We start from the raw sequence: 23,166 nt of genomic DNA, 5'->3' as shown, positions 1-23,166 counted from the left end.
TTCCTATTTGTATTCCTTTAATTTCTTCTGTCTAACTGTTGTGGCTTGAGTTTCAAGAACTATGTTGATTAGAAGTGGTGAAAGAGGGAATCCCTATCTTGTTCCAGTTCTTAGAGGGAATGCTTCCAATTTTTCTGTTTTGAATGATGCTGACATTGGGCTCATCATAAGTAGCTTTTACAATATTGAGGTATGTTCCTAATACCCCTAGTTGTTCTAGTGTTTTAAACATGAAAGGATGTTGTATTTTGTCAAATGCATTTTCTGCATCTGTTGAAATGATCATATGATTTTTATCTTTAAGTCTATTGATGTGATAAATCATGTTTATTGAGTTCCATATGTTGAACCCAGCTTGCATACCTGGGATGAATCCCACTTGATTATGGTGCACTATCTTTTTAATATATTTTTGAATGCGATTTGCCAGAATTTTATTAATTTTTATATCTATGTTCCAGGGACATTGGTCTGAAGTTTTCTTTCCTTGATGGGTCTTTGTTTGCCTTAGGTATCAGGGTGATACTAGCCTCATAGAATGAGTTTGGAAGGAGTTTTCTATTTCATGGAATAATTTGAGGTGGATTGGTATTAATTCTTCTTTGTAGGTCTTGTAAAACTCGGATGAGAATTCATCTGGTTCTGGGCTTTTCTTTGTTGGTAGATTTTGATGGCATCTACTATTTCATTTTCAAAATTGATCTATTTGTGTATGTCCTCATAATTTAGTTTGGAAAGATCATATGTCTCTATAAATTTGTTGATGTCTTCAAGATTTTCTATTTTCTTGAAGTATAAATTTTCAAAATAGTTTTCAATTACCTTCTGTATTTCAAAAGTATCTTGTGATATTTTCCATTTTATCAAGAATTTTAGTAATTTTGAGTGATCTCCTTTTTTGTTACGGTGGCTAAGGTTTATCAATTTTAGTTTTTCAAAGAACCAGATTTTTGTTGTCATTTTTGTCAATTTCATTGATTTCAGCTCTGACTTTATTTCCTGTCTTCTACTTTTGCTGTTGATTTGTTCTTCTTTTTTTAGAGCTTTGCATATTAACTTCTTATTGATTTTATGAATGAGCTCAATGCAATGAACTTTCCTCTTTGTAGTGTCCCAGAAATTTTGGCATATTGTATCAGAGTTCTCATTTACCTCTAAATTTTTTTTGAGGATGTCTTCTGCTATCCATGCATCATTCAATAGTGTATTATTTAGTCTCCAGGTATTGAAGTAGTTTCTATATTTCACTTTATCATTGATTTCTAATTTCATTTCATTATGATCTGGTAGAATGCAGGGTAGTATTTCTTTTTCTTTCTTTCTTTCTTTCTTTCTTTTTTTTGTATTTGCTAAGAGTTGCTTTGTAGCATACCATATGGTCTATTTTAGAGAAGGATTCATGTGCTGCTAAGAAAAAACTATGTTCACTCATTGATTGATGAAATACTCTATATATGTCTGTTAAATCTAAATTATTGATTATATTATTGAGTTCTATAGTTTCATTTAGTTCTATAGTTTCTTTGTTTAGTTTTGTTTGGAAGATCTATCTAGTGATGAGAAAGGTGTGTTAAAAGTCACTCAGTAATATTGTGCTGGGTTCTATTTGATTCTTGAAATTTAGAAGGGTTTGTTTGATATATGTAGATGCTCCATTGTTTGGGGCATAAATATGCTTGTTATGTCTTGTTGATATATGATTCCTTTAAGCAGAATAAAATTTCCTTCTTTATCCCTTCTGACTAACTTTGGTTTAAAGGCCACTTTATCTGATATGAGGATATATACCCCTGCCTGTTTCCACAGTTCATATGAGGAGTATGTTTTTTTCCATCCTTTCACATTTGATCTGTGGATATCTTTTCGAAATAAAATGAGTCTGTTAAAGGCAGCATATTGTTGGGTCTTTTTTTTTCCAATCTACTAGTCTATGTGTTTTAGTTGATGAGTTTTTGCTACTAACATTCAAAGTCATTATTGAAATATGGTTTGTATTCCCAGTCATTATGGTTTGTTTTTGGTTTTGTATTTGACTTGGTTTCTCCTTTGATTGGTTTTTCCTTCAGTGTAGTTACTTCCTTTGCTGATTTTCATTTCCTTATTATGGAATATTTTGCTGAGAATATCCTGTAGTGCAGGTTTTCTCATTGTAAATTCTTTTAACTTTTGTTTATCATGGAAGGTTTTTATTTCATCATCAAATCTGGAGCTGAATTTTGCTGGATATAACATTCTTGATTGGCACCCATTTTCTTTCAGAGGTTGGTATATGTTGTTCCAGGATCTCCTAGCTTTGTGGGTCTAGGTTGAGAAACCTGCTGAGATACGAATTGATTTTCTCCTTTACATAATCTGGAACTTTTCTCTTGTGGCTTTCAAAATTCTATCTTTATTCTGTATGCTAGGCATTTTCATTATAATATGTCTTTGTGTGGATCTGTTGTAATGTTGTAGATTTGGTATCCTATAAGCCTTTTTGATTTCCCAATTCATTCTTCATGTTTGGAAAATTTTCTGTTACTATTCATTGAGAGCATACATTCCTTTGGTTTGTATCTCTGTACCTTCTTCTAATCCAATAAATCTTATATTTGGTCTTTTGATGCTATCCCATAATTCCTGGAGGTTCTGTTTATGGTTTCTTACCATCTTCACTGTGTGGTCAACTTTATTTTCAAGATTATATATTTTGTCTTCATTGTCTGAGGTTCTGTCTTTTAAATGATATAGTCTACTGGTGATGTTTTCTATTGAATTTTATTTGGTTTATTTTTTCCTTCATTTCAAGGTCCCCCGCCTCCTGCAAATCTATCTTTTGCTACTTGTATTTGCTCTTTGTTGGAGTGATGGATTGTCACCTGTATTTGCTCTTATTTCATTGTTTGATATGTAGATCATTTTAATTATGTACATTCTGACATATTTCTAACATTTCATCTACTCTACTGAAAACGGATTCTATTATTGTATCATCTTGGTTTGTTTGGGGCACTCTTTTCCTTTGCCTTTTCATTTTTCCATGTGTCTTCTCCTCTAGTAGTGCAAATCTGAGGTGTTATAGTTTCTATCCTATAATCTTACAGTGTCCCTGCAAGTTTCTGGTGTCTTGCCTTTAATGGGGAGATGGATTTAAACAGCACCCAATGCAAATGATATACAGCTTTAAACCAAATAGTTTCTGTTTAGATGATTACAGTTTTATCACAATAAAATAAATGATGTGTTCAATTAATATCTGCAATATAGACAGGTTTGCAAAAGAGTCTACAGTTTCTATTGGTGGACAGAGACAGAAATGGGGGTGGGGGTGTAGGGTGTGTAAGGTAAGAGGTGAGAATATAAAAGTATTAGATCATAGGAGTGAACATGAATCAAAAGAAGTTGGCTTTTAATAGGAGAAAAGAAAGAGGCAACCCTGCTCAAGGCTCTCTCCTGTCTGCAACAAGATGGTGGCTATTAGCACACCTAACAGGGATACTTCTGGCATAACCAAGCTTGATGAACTTGATGATAAGTCTTCCAGGTGCTGACTGTTGTCCCTAGATGGCAGTCACCACATTGTAGTTGGCAGCAGTGATAGCATCAAACCTGTAAGTACCTTGGTGTTGAGCTTTCAGTCAATGGCTGGTGTCCCAAGACAGATACTACTACAACTAAAGATAGTAGCAGTAGTAACAGAGGTAACTCAGAATGGCAGTGGGGGTGTCCCAAGATGGAGGCAACCACTTTCAGAGGTGGGCTGAAAGGGTGGGACTTACAATGACTTTGGGCTGCCTGGTAAGAGATACAGTGCTGTGGCATGCAGTGCTGTGGTGGGAAGCTGCTGCCAGTCCCTTTCTGTTGTTCCAAGGTGGAGGCTAGTATGTGGGGAGAGCTTTGGTGATGGCTGCAGTGTCCCAAGATTGAGGTGGGCCTAGGGAGCCATTCATTGGATAAATGGGGTGCAACAGCCTGGTTGTCTGCTCCATGCAGGGGTGGTCCTGGGCCTGGGCCCCTGTGCAGGTCATTGGGTCAGGGAGTGTGGTCCTGGGCCTGGGTCCCTGCGTGGTTCACTGGGGAAAGTCCTGGGCCTGGACTCTTGCATGGGTCTGAGGGGCAGTCCTAGGTCTGGGCTTGGACTTTTCCACAGGTCACTGGGGGCCAGCCTGGACTGATGGGGGCCAGGATACATATTTTTTTAACACCAGAAAAATAATAAATATAGGGAAGGAAAGGATCATAGTACACTTACTGATCCAGCATATGTAACAGTATTAAAAACTGTGATGTAACTACGCTGGGATCAGTGCTGTGTCAAGCCACACATGGGTCTGAGGAGGAAGAAAAAAATGCATATCTCTATATACAAGTTTTTGTGTATTTAATATTATTTCTCAGAACATTAGTCTACGAATAATGAAAAACTGAAAAGTTCCTGAATTGAAACCCAAAACTGCCGCAGTCTCTGGCTGGGCACAAATCACGAGTCACCACACAGCTTGTAGATTCAAACAGCAATTCTTTATTCCCGAACTCACAACGGGCCGTCTACAAACACGTTCTGGGGGAATCCATGTTCCCTGCCCAAATCCACCACTCTCTGCCCAAATCCACTCTCTGCCCAAATCCACTACTCCTGGGCTTCTGTCTCCCAAAATATACTGTCTGACCCTAAGAACTCAAGAGGAACTCAGCAGCAGGATACGCCCTATTCTAAAGGGGGAACACCCTAATCTCCTATTATGCTAAACCAGGAACACCCTAAACATGGATCCGTCCTGGTCCTTGAGCAAGGTCACCTTACATGCAATGTCCTGCAAAATGTCCTATTTCCATGAGTCCTTCCACTAAAGAAACATGGGGGTACGCTGGCAAGGAAATTGTCATACCTACTTGGCTGATGGCTCCCAGCACAAAACATTAGCTTAAGTTAAATATTCTAATCAAATCAGGATTTATTATCATTTAACTTTCTTGGCCTCATCGAAAGTAAACATATCAATAAATATTTTCAAAATCTAAGTTTTCTCTTGTTGCAAATGAGCAAACTTCCATGTTTGACAATTTCTCTTGACCAATGGACAATTTTGAAAATTTTTAACATTGTTAATTTACTGACATTTCTTTTGCAAGATGCAACTATGGATACAACTGTTAAAATCTCAGAATACCATTTGAAAATCTGTATTAGACTGCACTAAGCCCAATGTTGTTTTAAAACATTATGTCAGTTGTATATTACAAATCATTGATATGGTATATTGCTTTAAACTATTTCAGATCAAACCTCAACAGAGATTAAATTATCAAAAAATTTAAGTGCCAAATCAGTGGTTCTTTTATGTAAATTGTATATAGTTACAGCAAACAACTATTCTCTAATTTAAAAATTTGAAAGCGGGGCTGGGGATGTGGCTCAAGTAGTAGTGCACTCATCTGGCATGTGTGAGGCACTAGCTTCAAGCCTCAGCATCCCATAAAAATAAAATAAAGACATTGTGTCTACCTAAAAGCTAAAAAGCAAATATTAAAAAAAATAAAAATTTGAAATCTAAAGAACACTTCATTTTTCATGTCTATTTCAAATATAAAATCAGGCATGTGACTATATGGTTGTCTTCTTCCTCCCTTACCACTCCACGAGTGTCCTACCAGAAGCTGCGGGTTTGGTCAAGGGTATACACATAGCTGTGCTAAAATCTTTCAAACAAGTTCTCAAAACATTGGTAATCTTAATTTCTATTTAATAAATACTTTCCTCATAACTACTGATATTCTCATGCAGTGATTCATGTATTTCAACTTCTTAACTTTTTCATTTATTTTCAAAGTTGTAAAGAATGTTCATCTGTGGCTAATGTTTTGCATTTATTGACTATACTTTCAAAATTGCTTTCTGTCATTTGTTGTAAGCAGAGAGACACAGCCTTTCATGAAATGTGCAGTTTTATGTACACTCATTGTATTTTCACTAGAGAGCTTCAAATTATTCCATTTGATTCAAATTTCATACTGTAAAGATAGTTTGCATGGTATTTTATAATCAAGATGCTTTTGGGCTGGGGCTTGGGCTCAGTAGTTGAACTCAGGAGCACTCAACCACTGAGCCACACCCCCAGCCCTATTTTATATTTTATTTAGAGACAGGGAATCTCTGAATTGCCCTAGCCTTGTTAAGTTGCTGAGGCTGGCTTTGAACTTGGGATCCTCCTGCCTCAGCCTCCCAAGCCACTGGGATTATAGGTGTGAGGCACCATGCCCAGCAAATATCATCTCTTTCTAATTAATTAATAATTTCATAAACCAGATAATATCTAGATTTTTTTAAGTTTTATTGGGATAAAATTTTCTAATTATTTCTTTTGTGTCAATCAAATCAACAAAACTTTATTTTTTGTCATGACATTATTCTTAATGTAAACATAGCTAATAATCAGATACATTGATTTATGATTGATTACATAAATAAAGTATTTTCCTTTTATTTTCAATAGTATTTCAGATTTAACATAATTTTCTAATAGCATTATAAATGTTTTGAATTTTCTTAGACAAATAAGACATATTCCTTTGTATGATTATGCATATCATTACAATATGTCTTATAAAAGTTCAAATAAATTAGAAATAGTCTTACATCAGACTTTCAATAATTTCTTGTGTACTCTTAAGAGGCAAACTGTTTTTGCATAAAATATATATCTAGAACCACTCACAAATATTTTATCATATTCTTTAAGGCATCATCTATTATCAGTTTAAATATATTTTTTAAAAATCTTCAATTTAATGACTTGGGAGGCTTAGGCAAGAGGATTGTGAGTTCAAAGCCAGCCTCATCAAGTTAGCAAGGCTCTATGCAACTCAAGGAGACCCTGTCTCTAATAAAATACAAAAAGGGGCTAGGCATGTGGCTCAGTATTAAGTGCTCCTGGGTTGAATTCCTGGGACCAATGGAGGGGGGAAAAAAAGTATGAATGAAAACGCAATAAAGCAAGAAGTTTTAAGTATACATGAGGAGATCATGATAATGAATTCACTAATGGAACACTTTTAAAAGATTAATCTTCTGCAAATCTTTGCCCATTTTAAACAGATTTTCGAAATCTAAATCATGAGCTTAGCTAGATCCACACTCTTTTAAAATCACTTTTATTTTGGTCACAATGAAGGATTAAAATTTACTTCAAAGTTATCTTTTTTTTCTTTTTTTTTTTTTTTGGTACTGGGAATTGAACCCTCAGGTGTTTCCACTGAGCTACATCCCCATCCCTTTTTATTTTTTAGTTTGAGAAAGAGTCTGACTACTTTGCTTGAGAGTCCTGTTAAGGTTGTTGAGACTGTCCTTAAATTTGTAATCCTCCTGCTTCAGCCTCCTGAGTTGCTGGTATTACAGGTGTGTACCACAACATTCAGTCAGTGTTTTCTTTTCCTTGTGCAACTAGTATGTTCTCAAGCTTTTGAAATTTCTAACATATCATTTTCTTTCTTTTTTATAATTCAAAGAAAATTCTTAATTGTAACTCTGAATTTCATAGTAATTTTGTCTAAGGGTTTTAATGTTAAGAACTTCATCATTTTTAGTAGATAAACACTGTTTTTCTAGACAGACCTGTTATTGCCCTTGTAGTTTTGATCAATTTCTTCACACATTTTCTTCTGAACATTGTACCACTTGGCTTTTTAGATACAATATTTGTTTGAGGGAAAAAATTAATGTGCATTGAAAATGTTTATTTTTAACTAACTCATTTAGCTAAATATATTTAATTTATATAATAAGAGTCAGTTTATGAGTGAGAAAAATCATAAAAGAGAACATTACCCTACTCCCTACCACCTTATATTGGCTAGCAAACACTAAGTAACAAGTACCAGCAGTACTGTTGGAAGAAATGCAAGAGTGTAGATAACGACACTCCTGGAGGCTCAGTCTCAAGTGAAAGTCAAAAGCTGAGTATGGAGCAAGAACACTGAGAAAAAAATCCCCATCCTCAACATAAGGAATTACTACAGGAATTGAACCTGTAGTTGTCTTGAGGTAATCATAGCAATGAGAAAACCAAAATTCAGGTGAACGCCTTCCTAGACAGCCGCAAACTCTACACTAAAGGCCTAACATAAGAAAAGGTATGCACATTTCCACATACACATACTCTTTACCCCAGTCTCACACATAGTGTCTGGCTTTCCACCAAACATGATACAACATACAGAAAAGCAAGGTGAAAAAAACCTCTAAGAACACAAAGGTAGACAAGATCCAGATTCTAGAATTATCAGACATAAAATTTTAAATTACTACAGTTAATATGTTAAATGCTTTAGTAGAAGAAGGGTCAATATGCATAATCAGGATAGGATTTACAATAAAGGGTCAGAAATTCTAAGAATCAAATCAAGTCCTAGAAATAATAAACAAATTTATGATTATAGAGGTTAAAAATGCCTTTGATGGACTCATCTGTATACCTGGCACAAATAAAAAAATGAATCAGTAAATCTGAAGATTAAAAAAAAAAGAGTCAGTTGGGGAGTGGAAATTAAAACCAGGCACTTAAGAACAGTGCTAACATTAAATGGTTTAACATTTGTGAAATTGAAACTCCTGAAGTAGTAGATAAGAGTTGGTTCAGAAAATACCAATTAGGATAAATGCCAAAAACAGTTAAAGACACAAATAGATAAACATATAAAAAAGCAAACAAACAAAACAGACTTAAGACATGTCATGTTCATACTGGTTGATAAAACTTAATCTTGAGAGTATGCAAAGAAAAATCACATATTACAAAAAGATACAGACAATAATTATAGAAAGACATCACATCAGAAAATATGCAAGCTAGAAGACAATAACATTATTTAAACCAACTGTTTGAAAGAAAAAACAAAGACAAAATTGGAAATTCTGTACCTACCATAAAATATCTTTCCAAATGAAAAAAGATTTGATTAAACAAAAAGCCTTGGAAGAATTAACTGCCAACAGGCCCGCAACATAAGATATAGCAAGTAAAGGGAATATGACAGAAATGGAGAGCAACATCAAGAAATCAAAAGATCTGGAAATGTCCCAGAATATAAAATCATTTGAAACTACTAATTTTCCAGTGTGCCAAGTGATTGACGTTTTAATTATTTCAGGATTTTTACTTCATAAATTCATATCTATTACACAATAGTAAACTAACATTATGCAAGTGAAATACATGTTTGTCAAAATGAAAAAACCTTAACATTTTACTTAAAATTAGGTATTTTTATAAGATGAAAATTTTTAAATCTATTTTTTCTATTACATGCCAATATTGTTGCTGACATATGCATTTTGAAATTTAATTTTTTTAAAAAATCACACCAACAATATTTTCAAAAGTCTAAACCATTAAGGAAAAAAAACGAAACAAACTTTACCTTAGACACAGATTCTTGTTCCTTAATGGGCACTTCATTTTTTAATCTTGAAAACAAAATAAATACTCATTATTTTATACTTAAAATGATGAAATATGAAAGATTTTGCATGATTATAATAATTAAAATGTAAATCTAAACCAATGTATATTTTATGACATAATAGTAAATTGGACCTCATATCAAGGTAAAAGTAAAATGCAGGCTATTAAACAAAAGATTTATTAAATGGTTAAAAATCAATAAAGACATGTATTTCTCTATCAAAAAGCAAGAGCATTTAAGGAATGTACTCTTTGCTAAATACAATTTAAAAGACATAAAGAATTACTCCTTAAAAAGAAAAAGCAGGATATATATACATATATGTATACATATACACACACACATATAAAATATACATTAATATTTATTATAATAGGACTTAGAAGTGAAAAGAAACTTTTTCTATAATGAAATTCCATAATAATGTCACTTCAACATGTATTACAATTAAGTTACTCTAGAAGCAGTAACATCTCAGAAATAATCTAGAATTTTGAAGACTATATTCTTAAAAACCTCCATAAACACTACTCAACAATTAACTATACTTTATAAACCTCCTGACTCCTAAACAATGCTTATTATAACTTATTAACAATATTAACAAAGGTATATACCATCTAGAAAAATCTTGTAAAATAATCAACAATGTAACAGATAGCTTTTCTAAATGACCTTTGTTTCATAAACTGATGACTAAAAATATTATTTGGAGAATTTAGGCATCAAAAAATATTGATATTATATACTAAATTCAATTTTAATGCACATAAGTATGTCAGCCAACCTGACCTGAAATGTCATTAATCAAGAGTTAATTGATGAAGGCTCAGTAACTATAAGAAATAGTATATTTAATACAAGCAATAACTACACTGACTTTTAAATTTCATGAACAAAAATGAAGATATCTAATAGGACAAAAATGTCATCTCTTAAAATGTTCTCTCATGGCTAGTCAATGACAAAGAGTCTTCCTCTTTATGAAGTGCCTATGCATTTTTAAAATTAGGAATATAGGGGCTGGGTTGTAGCTCAGTTGTAGAGCACTTGCTTAGCAAGCATGAGGCACTGGGTTCGATCCTCAGCACCACATAAAAGTAGAAATGAAATCAAGGTATCTTGTCCATCTATAACTAAAAATTTTTTTTTAAAAAAAGTTAGGGCTATAAAAGGAAAGAATGTATAGTTCAGTGGTAGAGAATGTGCTCAGTATGCACAAAGCACTGGGTTCAATATCTAGCACCACTAAAATAACAATGATGGTGCTGATGACAAAGTGGCTATGGCCTTTTTTTGCATACTATTATAATTGGTAGTACATTACAATAAGTTAAAATTAATTTGTTAAACAAGTTGAACTGAATAAAACTTGAACAAAAGATTGATCAGATACGTTTGAGGTTAAAGACTGTGTGATTATCTCTATTATCTAAACAATATAAATAAAGATGAGTCTGTATAAAGTATATATATCTTCATTGTTTTAATGGAGCATATGGATAAATAATTGTTTTAAGAATAACATGTTTAATGAAAAAACATTGTTAGTCTAAACATAGATATTATATTAATGAAGCACTGAAATAAATTTATCCATTACAACTGATTTTTATTTCTAAGCATTTGATCATTTTAAATTCAATTTGAAAACACTAAAACAAATGGGCCAGAAAACACCTAAAAATATAAAATATTTTGGGGGCTGGGTAGAGTGCTTGCCTAGCATTATGAGGCCCTCAGTTTGATCCCCAGCAAAACACACAGTTATTTTCTTTTCAGCTTACTATTGAAATGTTATCAAAGATCTTATACTCTTAAAAATTACCATGCTAATAATTTTTGAAATGGGTATTATAATAAGTTAGTTTTATGTAGCAATTAAAAATAAAAGTCATTAAGCATGTTTAACTGGTATTGCTTGCATTTCCACTGGGGAAACTGAGTCCTCTGAGTATCACTGCAATGGAGGTTAGTGATGTAAATTGTTATAATTCTCCATTTTACTAAGAAACTGGTAGATGAGATCATGTTAAGTTATTGGAATAATTAATATTAAGATGTCTATGATGGGCTGGGGTTGAGGCTCAGAGGTAGAGTGCTTGCCTAGCATGCGTGAGGCACTGGGTTTGATCCTCAGCACTACATAAAAATAAAATAAAGGTGTCCACCTACAACTATAAATAAATAAATAAATAAATAAATAAATAAATAAATAAATAAATAAATATTTTTAAAAAGATGTCTATGACCCCAAATATTGTTTTGTGCCTTTTACTATAAAATAATTCTCTTCTTAAGGGACAGGCTTATAACAACCAGTGAAAGCATTTAGAAAAATAACTCTAATATCAATTAGAAATGTACTTTATAAATTTCATCATAAATTTATAACTAAAATTTTATAACTACAGACGCATACTCAAAGGTTAATAAGTTCTAACATAACTACTGATATATTATTAACATTTCAGGAAAGAAAAAATTTTTCATACCTGTAATTCTTATTCATTAAAGATACTTACTGAAATAATCATCATTTGAGATATTCAACTGCTTTAGAGAAGACAGTCAAATTTGCTAAGCTCAAAGTTCTGAGCTAATGACCTGCCTTTAAGTAATTACACTTTTCACCTGTAAATGTAGTTTTTTAATAGAAAAATGTAGTGTAGTATTTAGGACATCTGAGTTCAATGCAAAGAGAACAGAAAGACTGGTGATCAATTTCAACATCATTAGCAAAAAAATTGAAAGTATGTAAGTTTTCTTCTCTATAGAAACCTGTTTAAATATATTTGTTTTTAAATAATAATCCCTTTTCTGTAAAGTCCTAAATGAAGTAAATGGTTTCCTGTATTTTTCTGCAGGTCACACGAACAACATAAGGCTACATATAAAAGGAATATTCTGAATCAATGACACTAGTTATGTTCTTTTGAGGCTTCATTCACACTATAAACATACCACAGGATGGGGAGATAAGCTGTAAGGAGGGAAATATTCATTCATCCATAAACTCAGGCCAATAATAGCATTTATCTCAGAAATTGGCGTGAATTAAATGAGTAAATGAACATCAAATACTTGGAAGACTATAGGGCACATTGTATGTGATCAATAAATGTTACCAATTATTATTTCCAATCTTCCTGCTCAAGACTTGCTTGAGAGTGCACAACACAGGCCACTTTTACTCCCTAAATTATCTCCACTGTTTTGATTCTTCTGCCAAGCTTCCACACTACTCTTAAACACAATATATTCGATACTTCTTTTGATTTTTTGTCTGGGATCAGACTTATTTGTTCTAGTATGAAATGATCTAACTATTTCTGAACACCTGGTTTTGAGCTATCATCTAAAGTTAGGGAAGAAAGCAGAAAAATCATTCTAGATAGAAGACAGAACTAGAGAAAGACAGACAAGCAAACAAAGAAAACAAAATATCTGCATGTGAAAATGTAAAGGAAAAAAAAGACCACTGATGTAGGCAGAATTAATGAAACAGTAGGAATCTATTGTGTTATGTGGTTTTGTTGGCAAAACTGAATTATACCCTAGACATTTCATTTATAATCTATAAACTACCCTCAAGACCAGGAGACCAAAAATTTTTTTTTAAATGGCAGTAACTACAGAATCACTAGCCAAAGCTGGTATGGTTTGTTCTAAATGATGAAGTACACAACAGTTTCATTTATCTTTGCATTTCACTGTTTCTCCCATTCTTTCATGCTAATCAGATATCAAAGGCATTAGTCCCAACTGCCAGGAACCACTGTTATTAGTATTATTATTTTATATCAGGGAGTGAACCCAGTGGCACTTAACCTTGAGCCACATCCCCAGGGTCTTGCTAAGTTGCTTAGGGCCTCAATATACTGCTGAGACAGACCTTGAACTCTTGATCCTCCTGTCTCAGCCTTCCCAGGTCCTGGGATTACAGGCATTAAATATGTCACCACGCCTGGCCACGAAACCACCATATCTTCATGCACAGCTCTTATCTACTGACTGGCAACTTCATATGAGGAACAAATGTGTTATATCCACCTTGAAAAGAAAAAACTATCTTCCAGTTCCCAAAAATTTGATTTATTAATGACTGTGAGAGAATCTAGGGAAAAGAATCTCTCATACCTCCAACCCCAGTCACATTTCAAGTTAAAGAAAGATACCCAAACTCATAGATCAGAGTGGTTTGGTGTTTTTCCTCCTTCTCCTCTTCCTTCTTCTAACTTAAATATATGAAGACATTTTGACCATTTTGAACACTTAAGATTCTATTACTTGGGTTAAACAATGATTCTTCCAAGTTCAGAAATTAAGAAAAACAATGGTGTAAGCCCTTATACTTTGATGTTCATAGACTCAATGTGAGTAAATATTTTTAACAGAAATTTTGATATAGTTTCAAATGTAAGAAAAATATTGTCATTCTACCCCTAGAAGAGTTTACTTATTGCTTGCATATGTGAAAAACAATTAATGACTTAACAGTTTAGTTGCGAGTGGTATAATAAAATAATATTTCACTTTTAAGAACAGGTTCTGATTCCTTCTGGGATAGTATTTCACAAAAATTATAGCTATTCAATATATATAATTATAATGGTTTAAATGATTATGAAATCAGCTGGCTATGTGGCCCTGTGAAGATATGAACTTCATGTCTACATTTTTGATTCTCCTATTGTATAATTACCATAGTGAATGACATCAATCATGTCTTTTATTCATGTGTTCATTTCCAACAACTGACACAGAGTCTTGCACATTGAAGGCAGGACATCAATGTCCAGTGTAATGACTTGTGAAAAGATTTATCTATATTATACTATGAAAAGAGCAACGTGCTAAGGATGAAACCCAATATTTCTCTTGCAATTCTTTAGCTTTAAGGAAAGTCAGAATTCTGTTTCTATTTCTTCTTAGTACATTTAAATTAGATTGAATTTAACAAAGTGTATACATAGATTTAATCTTTAAAGCACACTGTGCATCTCTTAAATCTTCAAAGATTACTATCAACTTCATTTCACAGATGAAGTGAGGCAACTTGACCACAAAGTTGGTCAGAAAGTGCTAGGACTGATATTTTACCTTTAGTCAATACACTGCATTTTGCTTAGACAAACCTGGAAGTCACTTGAAGAACTAAATTAATTTTTAAAACCACTTCCAAGTGTGATTTTTAGGATATCTGATTCAGTCAATAAGAAAGATAACTCATTAAGTAGCCTAATTTTCCAAATTTCAGTTATTGTGCATTTACCACAGACTCTTACACTCTAAAAATGTTCTAGAGGGGAATTACCCTTTTATTCTCACTTTTTGTCAAGAAAAAGTATCTTACAAAACTTTACTTCTATTCTGTGTTACAACTGATCTACACAGGTAGGTACGCTGGAAAAGAGGAAAAATGGAGATTTGGGAAACAGAAAAGAGCAATTTCATGACTAAGTTCAATAATATCTCTAACATTTAAGAGAGGCATTGTTGAAAAATCATTTCAAAGTTCTGCAAAAGAAATAGCTATGTGACTACTGCTAACTAGAAGAACTATACACTCTTATAAAATTAACAGCCAAGATTTATGGACATAAATACTTGGTAATAATAAAATTTTCTTCAAAAAAAATGATTCTGTAAGTTAAAAAAGCATGATTTCCTTCTAAACAGGATTCTGTACCAGTTTTCAAAAAGGCAGTGTTTTTTCCCAGTCTTTAGACAGAAAAAGCCAGAGTTACTCTCAATTCTACATTAGAAAATTTGTACACAAGATTTGATTAAAGCACTGTGATGAGATGTCATCCACCAAGCAGTCTGGAGGAAAGTACTGCTTGAGTCAAAATTACAGATAACCACAATGCCAATGTACTGCCACTGAAACTCCGTGATGATAAGATTCTATAGATTCTAGGATCCCCTGCCATCAGGAAGTGGCAGTACTCACAATAGTAACAGGATTAAGAGCAGGAAAGCTGGAGTAGGAGCAGTGACAACAGTGAGTGTGGGCTTTCTTCCAGGTCAGTAACAAGTAATTTAGAATCAATAGTTAACCGAATTACTTAAACTGGTAATTTAACTAATTAATTTCCATGCATTATTTCTTAAAGCCAACCTAAAAAGAATTATTGCTTATCTTTCAGTGATGAGGAATCTGACTTGAAGGTTAATAATTTACTCAAAGTTATAGAGCTAGTTAGATATAAAACTAGGATTTAAACCTCAGTCTATCTTATTTCAAGGCTACATTCCTTTCACAATACCAGACTTCACAGTGAGTTGTATGGACAGTTTCAGTGTGGACAATTAAAAACATTAAGATCCCTTATTTTAATAAAAAATACAGAAAAGAGATGCACAGGAGACCCTCTAATGAGGTAGATGATAGTAAACTTTTGTATGTGATCAAATACAAGCTGAAAAGAGTGAGACTGCAGAAACATCTCAAAATCAGAAGTGAATTATGTCATAAGTACAAGATGTCCATACTATAGTCAAGTTAAGGTATTACAACTTAGGGGAAAATACTGATTCGATTTATAAAAGACACTTATGACTAAAATAAACCCAGAAGTGTTCATAGAGATTCCTTAAAAATATAAGTTTAATGAGCTTTAGAGACCGAAAATCGAATGGTATGATTTATACATGATGCAGCAATTACCTCTAAAGAAATTTAACAGAAATAATTTGTGTAAATGGTTTGGGAGGCCTAGAAAGAAAAATTGAAGGCTGAAGATCAGGGCAATTCCACCTGAATAAAATGTAGGCAGAAATAAAATCATGGAGTATAGAAATATAACAACAATAGAATCATTGATAACTTCTATAGTGTTTCCTATGTGCTAATATTTTACTTTTCTTTTTTTTTGGGGGGGGGAGTACTGGGGATTGAACCCAAGGTTGCTTAACCACTGAGCTTTTTACTTTTTAAATTTTATATAAGGTTTCCCTAAGTTGCTCAGGGCCTTGATAAATTGCTGAGGCTGGCTTTGAACTTGCGATCCTGCTGCCTCAGCCACCAGAACTAGCTAATCACTTTTGAAGTACTTTATCTGAAAACTAATTCCTTTAATTCCCTCAAGACTTTCAGAGTAGGTACTTTTGTAATCTTTGTTTTATAAATAAGAAACTGAGGTACAGAGATTAGGTAGCCTTTGCATAAGTCACTTACATCTAGAAAACAACAGGGTAGGAACTCCTAATTGGGCAATCAATTACAGAGCCTAGACTTGTACCACATCACTCTGTCACTTTAAAGTTCTTTAAATGTACTTGCTTGCAACTAAATTAAATCTGGGTATCAAATGTTCATATCTTATCATCAAGAAAGACCTCTTGATCTCATTAAGAAAGGCAATTAAATTTAACAAAATGAGAAAAAAATTCAAGAATCTTAAGAGATATTACAAATGCTGGTAAAATTAACAGTCTCTATTAAAGCCAGGTACAAGAAGTTACAGAGAGAAACTAGACATAATTATGAGAAACTCTTAAGCTTCTCAGTGAAGCCATGTTAGGCAACCATACTCTTCATCAAAAATATCCCTTGCTGCTATAAGCAGAAGAGGCTCTGCACTGTTATATATTTCTTAGACTTTATAAATGTAATAATGAGGAAACCATTTTTTCCAGAAAAAATTTCTGAAAATGTGAAAATGTACTTGCTTGCATCTAATTATGCACTCTACCTTATAAATGATTCAGAAACATGAATGAAATTTCTAGAAGTCCTTCTTATTCAACACCACATTTATATTTTCCAATAGAAAAATCAGAATGATAAATCTAATCATTATTCTATAGCCCATTCTATGGAGATTGTCATGAAATTAGTAATGATAGAAGGGAAAAATTCAAAGGCTGAATAAATATTTTTGTATAGTCACAGGCCAAATATAACATGGTAAATCCCACATTAAATTTAATTTAAAGAATTTTAATTTTAACCTGAATTTTGACCACAGAAACAGTTTTCCCAAAACTATGTATAAATTATGGGCATTAATTTTACAGTACAGAACAGGAGAAATAATGACAAAATTACCTTCTTTTATAAAAATGCAAGAGGGTTATTTTTATAAGAGTACACATACAGAGTTGAATGTGCCTAAGAGTAAGATGGATATTAAATTTTCTCAAGATCAAGAATTCCTGTTTCTGTTACTGGGGTAGATATGTAAATTCATAAGAATAAACTATGAAACTTAGTCATAACCAGTATTGAAAAACAGATCCATAGACCTCTAAAACTTAGTAACTGCATTTACAAATAGGGCATCACCATACTCATGATTGTCTTCCCACATCTCTTTCCATACCTCCTTTAATTTCCTTTGTACATTCCTTCTCATCTCTCTAACCTTTTATTGTCAGAGTCCTCAGAGCTCACCTGTGGACCTTGCCCTTTCTCTATTTCCACTGTTATCCCTTGATGAGCTCATATACTTCCAAGAATTTTTTAAAATTGAACTTTTTCATGCTGGAACAACTGTAGATTCACACATGGTCGTAAGGTTATAAGAAACAATACAGAGCAATCTCAAGTACACTTTGCTCAGTTTCCCTCAATGATAGCATCTTGTAAACTATAGTTCAATATCACAACCAGGATATTGACAATGATTAACAACACACTGATCTTTTTAGAATCCCCCAGTCTCACATACATCCATTCTTATGACATTTAAAAATATTAAATGATACTTATAGCCTAAAACTTACCCTTAAATTCATAAAGGATAATGACATCTCCACTTAGCTATCAAATAAGTATCTCAAAACTAAAACATGTCTCAAACTAAAATCCTCTTCTTCACTCCCAAACCTATTCCTCTTGAGTCTTCTGCATCTCAGTTGATAACAATGCTATCTTTTCAGCTGATCAGAATATTAACTATGAATCATCCTTACATGTTAGCTTACACTTCATATATAAATTACCAAAAAATTCAAAACACATCCAAAAAGGAGTCACTTATCACCTACCCAAGTGACCACCAGCTCCAACTTGTTTTATTAAAATAACCCCTTAACTAATCTCCCTGATTTTGCCCTTGGTATCTTAGGACTATTCTCAAGAAAGCACACAATGGGATACAGTATTGTTACATTTAGATATTTATTTATTTGGAGGTTTACTGAGGTATCCTCTATTCAAAATTCACTAACGGCTTCTCATTTGAAAGTAAAACCCAAAGTTTTTACGATGGTCTTTAAGTTCATATACCACATGGTCCACATTATCTCACAGGCCTATCTCCTACTAGTCTCCTTCTTCTTCCCCCTACTGCAGCCAAACTGGTCTCCTAACAGTTCCTTAACTCAGAATTATCCCATGTTGGAAGTTTTTTCCTCCCAGAAATGCTCTTTTGATATCCAAGTAATATCCATATAACCTCCTTCACACCTCTAATCAAAATGTCATGTGTCCGAGAAGTTTTCCCTGATACCAGATTTAAAATGGTGATCTCCTAATTTCTACCCCATATTCCTGTATTTCTCTTCCCTACTTCATTCTTCTTCAAAGTATTGACCATCATCTAAAATATAGGCAAGATGTTTTGCCAAAATGTGACAATAAGGCAAGAATCCAAGTTTCTATAGCTTAAGCGTCATTTTCTAAGAATGACAATAGACTCAAACTAAAAATTAGACCTATTCAACAGTAACCAAAAAGCATAAACATGTGACATGGCAATAGTTGATGAGGCAAATCAACTATTTAGAATAAATAACTTGATGGTAAAGAAAGATCAGGCTTAAGCTAAAACCTATTAGTATCACACAAATTCAACTAATTACCTATAATAATTAGCAAGCTTTGTCCTGCTTTAGTCAAACCAATTTTTAAAAAATGAAGTTACAGGTGATAATATAGTTTATACTTCAAGGAAATGAACTTGATACTACAAAAAATCAAGTCTCAGAAAAATTATCATATATTGGTATATCATATTTTTTAATTACAATAAAAAAAGCAGATTTTCTATTCTATAACATATAAAGAACTAATGTTAAAAATGGAAATAAATTGTTGTTTCTGGGCAAAATTTTTAAAAATTGGGTAGAAAGAAGGAAGATAAACTTCAGGGAGCCAGATAAGGAAATAAAGAATAATATATTACTAAGTCCAATACTAAGAAACAAGTCACCTTTGGACATTTTGGAATATCCTTCATTTACATTATAAATTTGTCCAGATAATTAAAGCTAACAGGATTTAACTTTTTGATTAATACTCATAAGATAAACATTACAAAATAAGCAGTCATCTAAACTGGCTTTATCTCTGATTTTAGAATAAAAGAAACCACACCTGAGTTATTATTTCAGAGTCTGATGATCCTTATGGCTATTAAGACATAAAAGGCACTTTGCTAGTCTTTAAAATTCAAGAAATTAGTATAGTATAATAAAATTTAATTATGCTAGAGGAAAAAATGCAAGATGCACTAGCTCTTAGGTTTGCATGCCACATAACAACACTTCCATATAACAATTAAAGCAATAGGATAAAATAGTTTTTATAAGAAATTGTTTACTAGCAAAGAATGAGACCTTTAAACAAAAAAATTTTTATTAAATTACAGAATAGATATACAAATATGTTACTTTAAAACTTGTTTTTAAGATCTGCAAGTTTTACCAATTTTAACACCTTCAAAGCCAAAATTATTGAGGTAATATAAATAATAATCCTGAAACAAGACAGAAGATATCATAACTGTCTGAGAACAGTCATACTATAAAGCTATCAACAGGTAGATAAGTGAAATCTGAAGAGAATTCTTAAGAAATCTCCTGGTGTTCTTAAAAACATAAACACTGAATAAGTTTTAAAGAACAGAATAGAAAAATAGATATCATAAAGTAGATATCACTAAATTTAGAGAACATAAAATCAAGCTATTAAAATTAAACTAAATTTTTTAAAAATAAAAAAATCTGAGAATAGGTATTGTTGAGAAAATTTTAGAGTTAATACTGGGTGATAATTTTAAATAACAGTAAAAATAACTATGATTTTGAATCATAATTATAGAGACCTATTGTTCCAAGGACATGAAAAATAGTCATGATTTCCCAACGACTAGATTTTTTTATATTTCTTGGATTGCATTCAGGATAGAGGAAGATTTATGGGTAGCAGCCAAAATGAGTAAACTTTAATTTGTATGCCGAACCATTGATTTGATAGGTTTTTCTTATTTATAATTGGCCCATGAGCTTATTAAGATGGAGAGCCAATGCTGCCAGTGGGAAGTATGCTCAATTTGGTGGGCCCCGAGGCCAACTCTGGCCAAATCAACATCAGCCTTACAAGAGGCCAGTCATGCAGGAAGGGAGTTTCCCCAAGATATGATTTCTTGAGGCCAAAACCTAGAGCAGGTCCCACAGTCAAATTATTCACATTCCTTGGAAAGAGAGAACAGTCATCAGTTGTGTCCATCGAAGGGGGACACTGTCCAGGTGTACCCTGGATATTTTTTGAAATCTCTGGGCTGCTTCTGCACCTGAAAAAAAAAAGATAGCACAATGACAGACAACAAATGAGAAAAAGGACAATCATCTGGTCCAAAAACTTACGACATGAAATTAAGAAGCAGACAAAACAGAAGACAAACAACCATATCACTTGGAATGTATTACTCTGAAGGCAAGTGCAGTAGAGAGAAACACAAATCATTTTAAGCAAAGTAAGAAAAGACCATAGCAATACGTTATTTTTAGAGAAAACCAACTGGAGAAAAAAAAATGTATGTTAAGATACGTCAACTTAGGTATCTCCATACTGCTTTCCATATTGGCCGCACCATTTTGCAGTCCCACCAGCAATGTACAAGTGTACCCTTTTCCCCACATCCTCGCCAGCACTTATTGTTACTTGACTTCCTAATGGCTGCCAATCTTACTGGAGTGAGATGGTATCTTAGGGTGGTTTTGATTTGCATTTCTCTGACTGCTAGAGATGGTGAGCATTTTTTCATATACTTATTGATTGACTGTATGTCTTCCTCTGAGAAGTGTCTGTTCAGGTCCTTGGCCCATTTGTTGATAGGGTTGTGTGTTATCTTATTGTTTAATTTTTTAAGTTCTTTGTATATTCTGGATATTAGGGCTCTATCTGAAGTGTGAGGAGTAAAAATTTGTTCCCAGGATGTAGGTTCCCTGTTTACCTCTCTTATTGTTTCTCTTGCTGAGAAAAAACTTTTTAGTTTCAGTAAGTCCCATAAGAGCATGAGGAAAAGATTAACATTTAACAGAGACGAGTGGCGTGGGAGAGAGGGAGAGAGAAGGGAAACTGTATGGAAATGGAAGGAGACCCTCATTGTTACATAAAACTACATAGAAGAGTTTGTGAGGGGAAAGGGAAAAAAAAAGGAGAGAATTAAACCACAGCAGATGGGGTAGAGAGGGAAGAGGAGAGGGAAGGGGAGGGGGGATAGTAGGGGATAGGAAAGGTAGCAGAATACAACAGTCATTAATATGGTATTATGTAAAAATGTGGATGTGTAACCGATGTGATTCTGCAACTTGTATTTGGGGTAAAAATGGAAGCTGATAACCCATTTGAATCAAATGTATGGAAGATGATATGCCATGAGCTTTGTAATGTTTTGAACAACCAAAAAAAAATATTTAAAAAAAAAAAAGATATGTCAACTTGACACAAAGATAAAGTAGAACAGGAATCTGAACCCATTTACAAGCTGAACAGAGCTGAATAATGAAAGCTAGTGTCATAAACTTGGCTGCTTGACTGGCTTTGTGTAAGAAAATATCTCAGAACTTTGAACTTAGGAAATTCCAACTTGTCTTGCACCAGGTCACAAGCTCCACAGAGCAGGAACCTATTTCAACAAGCAGGTTTAAAAAATATTTTAAAAAATATTTTTCATTGCTATTAATGATACACTTAAAAATGCAGTAGGTGCTAAAATCCATCAAAGTAAAATGCACTGAAAAAAAATTAAACTTACTCAGAAAGATGTTCAGAAGTTGGGATACAGACAGAAATTGAAATTAGAAGAAAAGTTTTATATTAATTAGAAGAAAAGTTTTATATTTACAACAGCATATGATCTATGATGAGAGTAACGATTTAGTAAAGAGTTCATATTGTGGTTGACCAAAAATAATGGAATAAATATCAAAATCCACAAGAGCACAGTTATATATACGTACCTTTCTCTACTACAACTTGGCAAGTATGGGTTTCATGTTGACTTAAGTGTGCAGCCATATTATCTAAGCCAGAAACATCAGTTAGGAAATCACAATTAAGGCACACTAGAGTAATGCCCCTATTAAAAAAATAGCATAAAAGAAAAGTTTTTATCTGTTGTTAAATCTATATACAAGTTCAATGATTATTTTTCCACAAATTATCTTTTTGTGTAATAAATGTAACTTGTTATTTGTTATATAAATTTGATGTAACTGAAATTATTCTCTATAAAATGGTACAGCTATGTCCAAATTTTGCTACTACTTATTTACATAGAGTATTTATGTTTTATAAATATTTATCTTTTGTACCAGTCAAAAGACCTACAACCAGTCTAGGTTCCATTAACAATTTGCAATAATATAGGCAATTCACATTCTATTTGTTCCTATGCCCATCTGCAAAGTGAGAATAGCATTCATTCACTCAATATATATTTACCGAGGTTGTCTATACAACTGTATCACTGTTATTATGAACAACAA

The 23,166-nt window shown here is 32.9% G+C and overlaps 1 pseudogene; it reads right to left on the bottom strand.

Annotated features, from left to right (window-relative positions):
- The window catches only part of LOC143387395 (zinc finger protein 280D-like), an 89,902-nt pseudogene that overhangs the window by 7,080 nt on the left and 59,656 nt on the right, over positions 1-23,166 (bottom strand).

The sequence above is a fragment of the Callospermophilus lateralis genome, unplaced genomic scaffold (genome assembly GCF_048772815.1).
Source record: "Callospermophilus lateralis isolate mCalLat2 unplaced genomic scaffold, mCalLat2.hap1 Scaffold_167, whole genome shotgun sequence".
Lineage (NCBI taxonomy): Eukaryota > Metazoa > Chordata > Mammalia > Rodentia > Sciuridae > Callospermophilus > Callospermophilus lateralis.
This window is presented reverse-complemented; position numbering and strand designations above follow the sequence as displayed.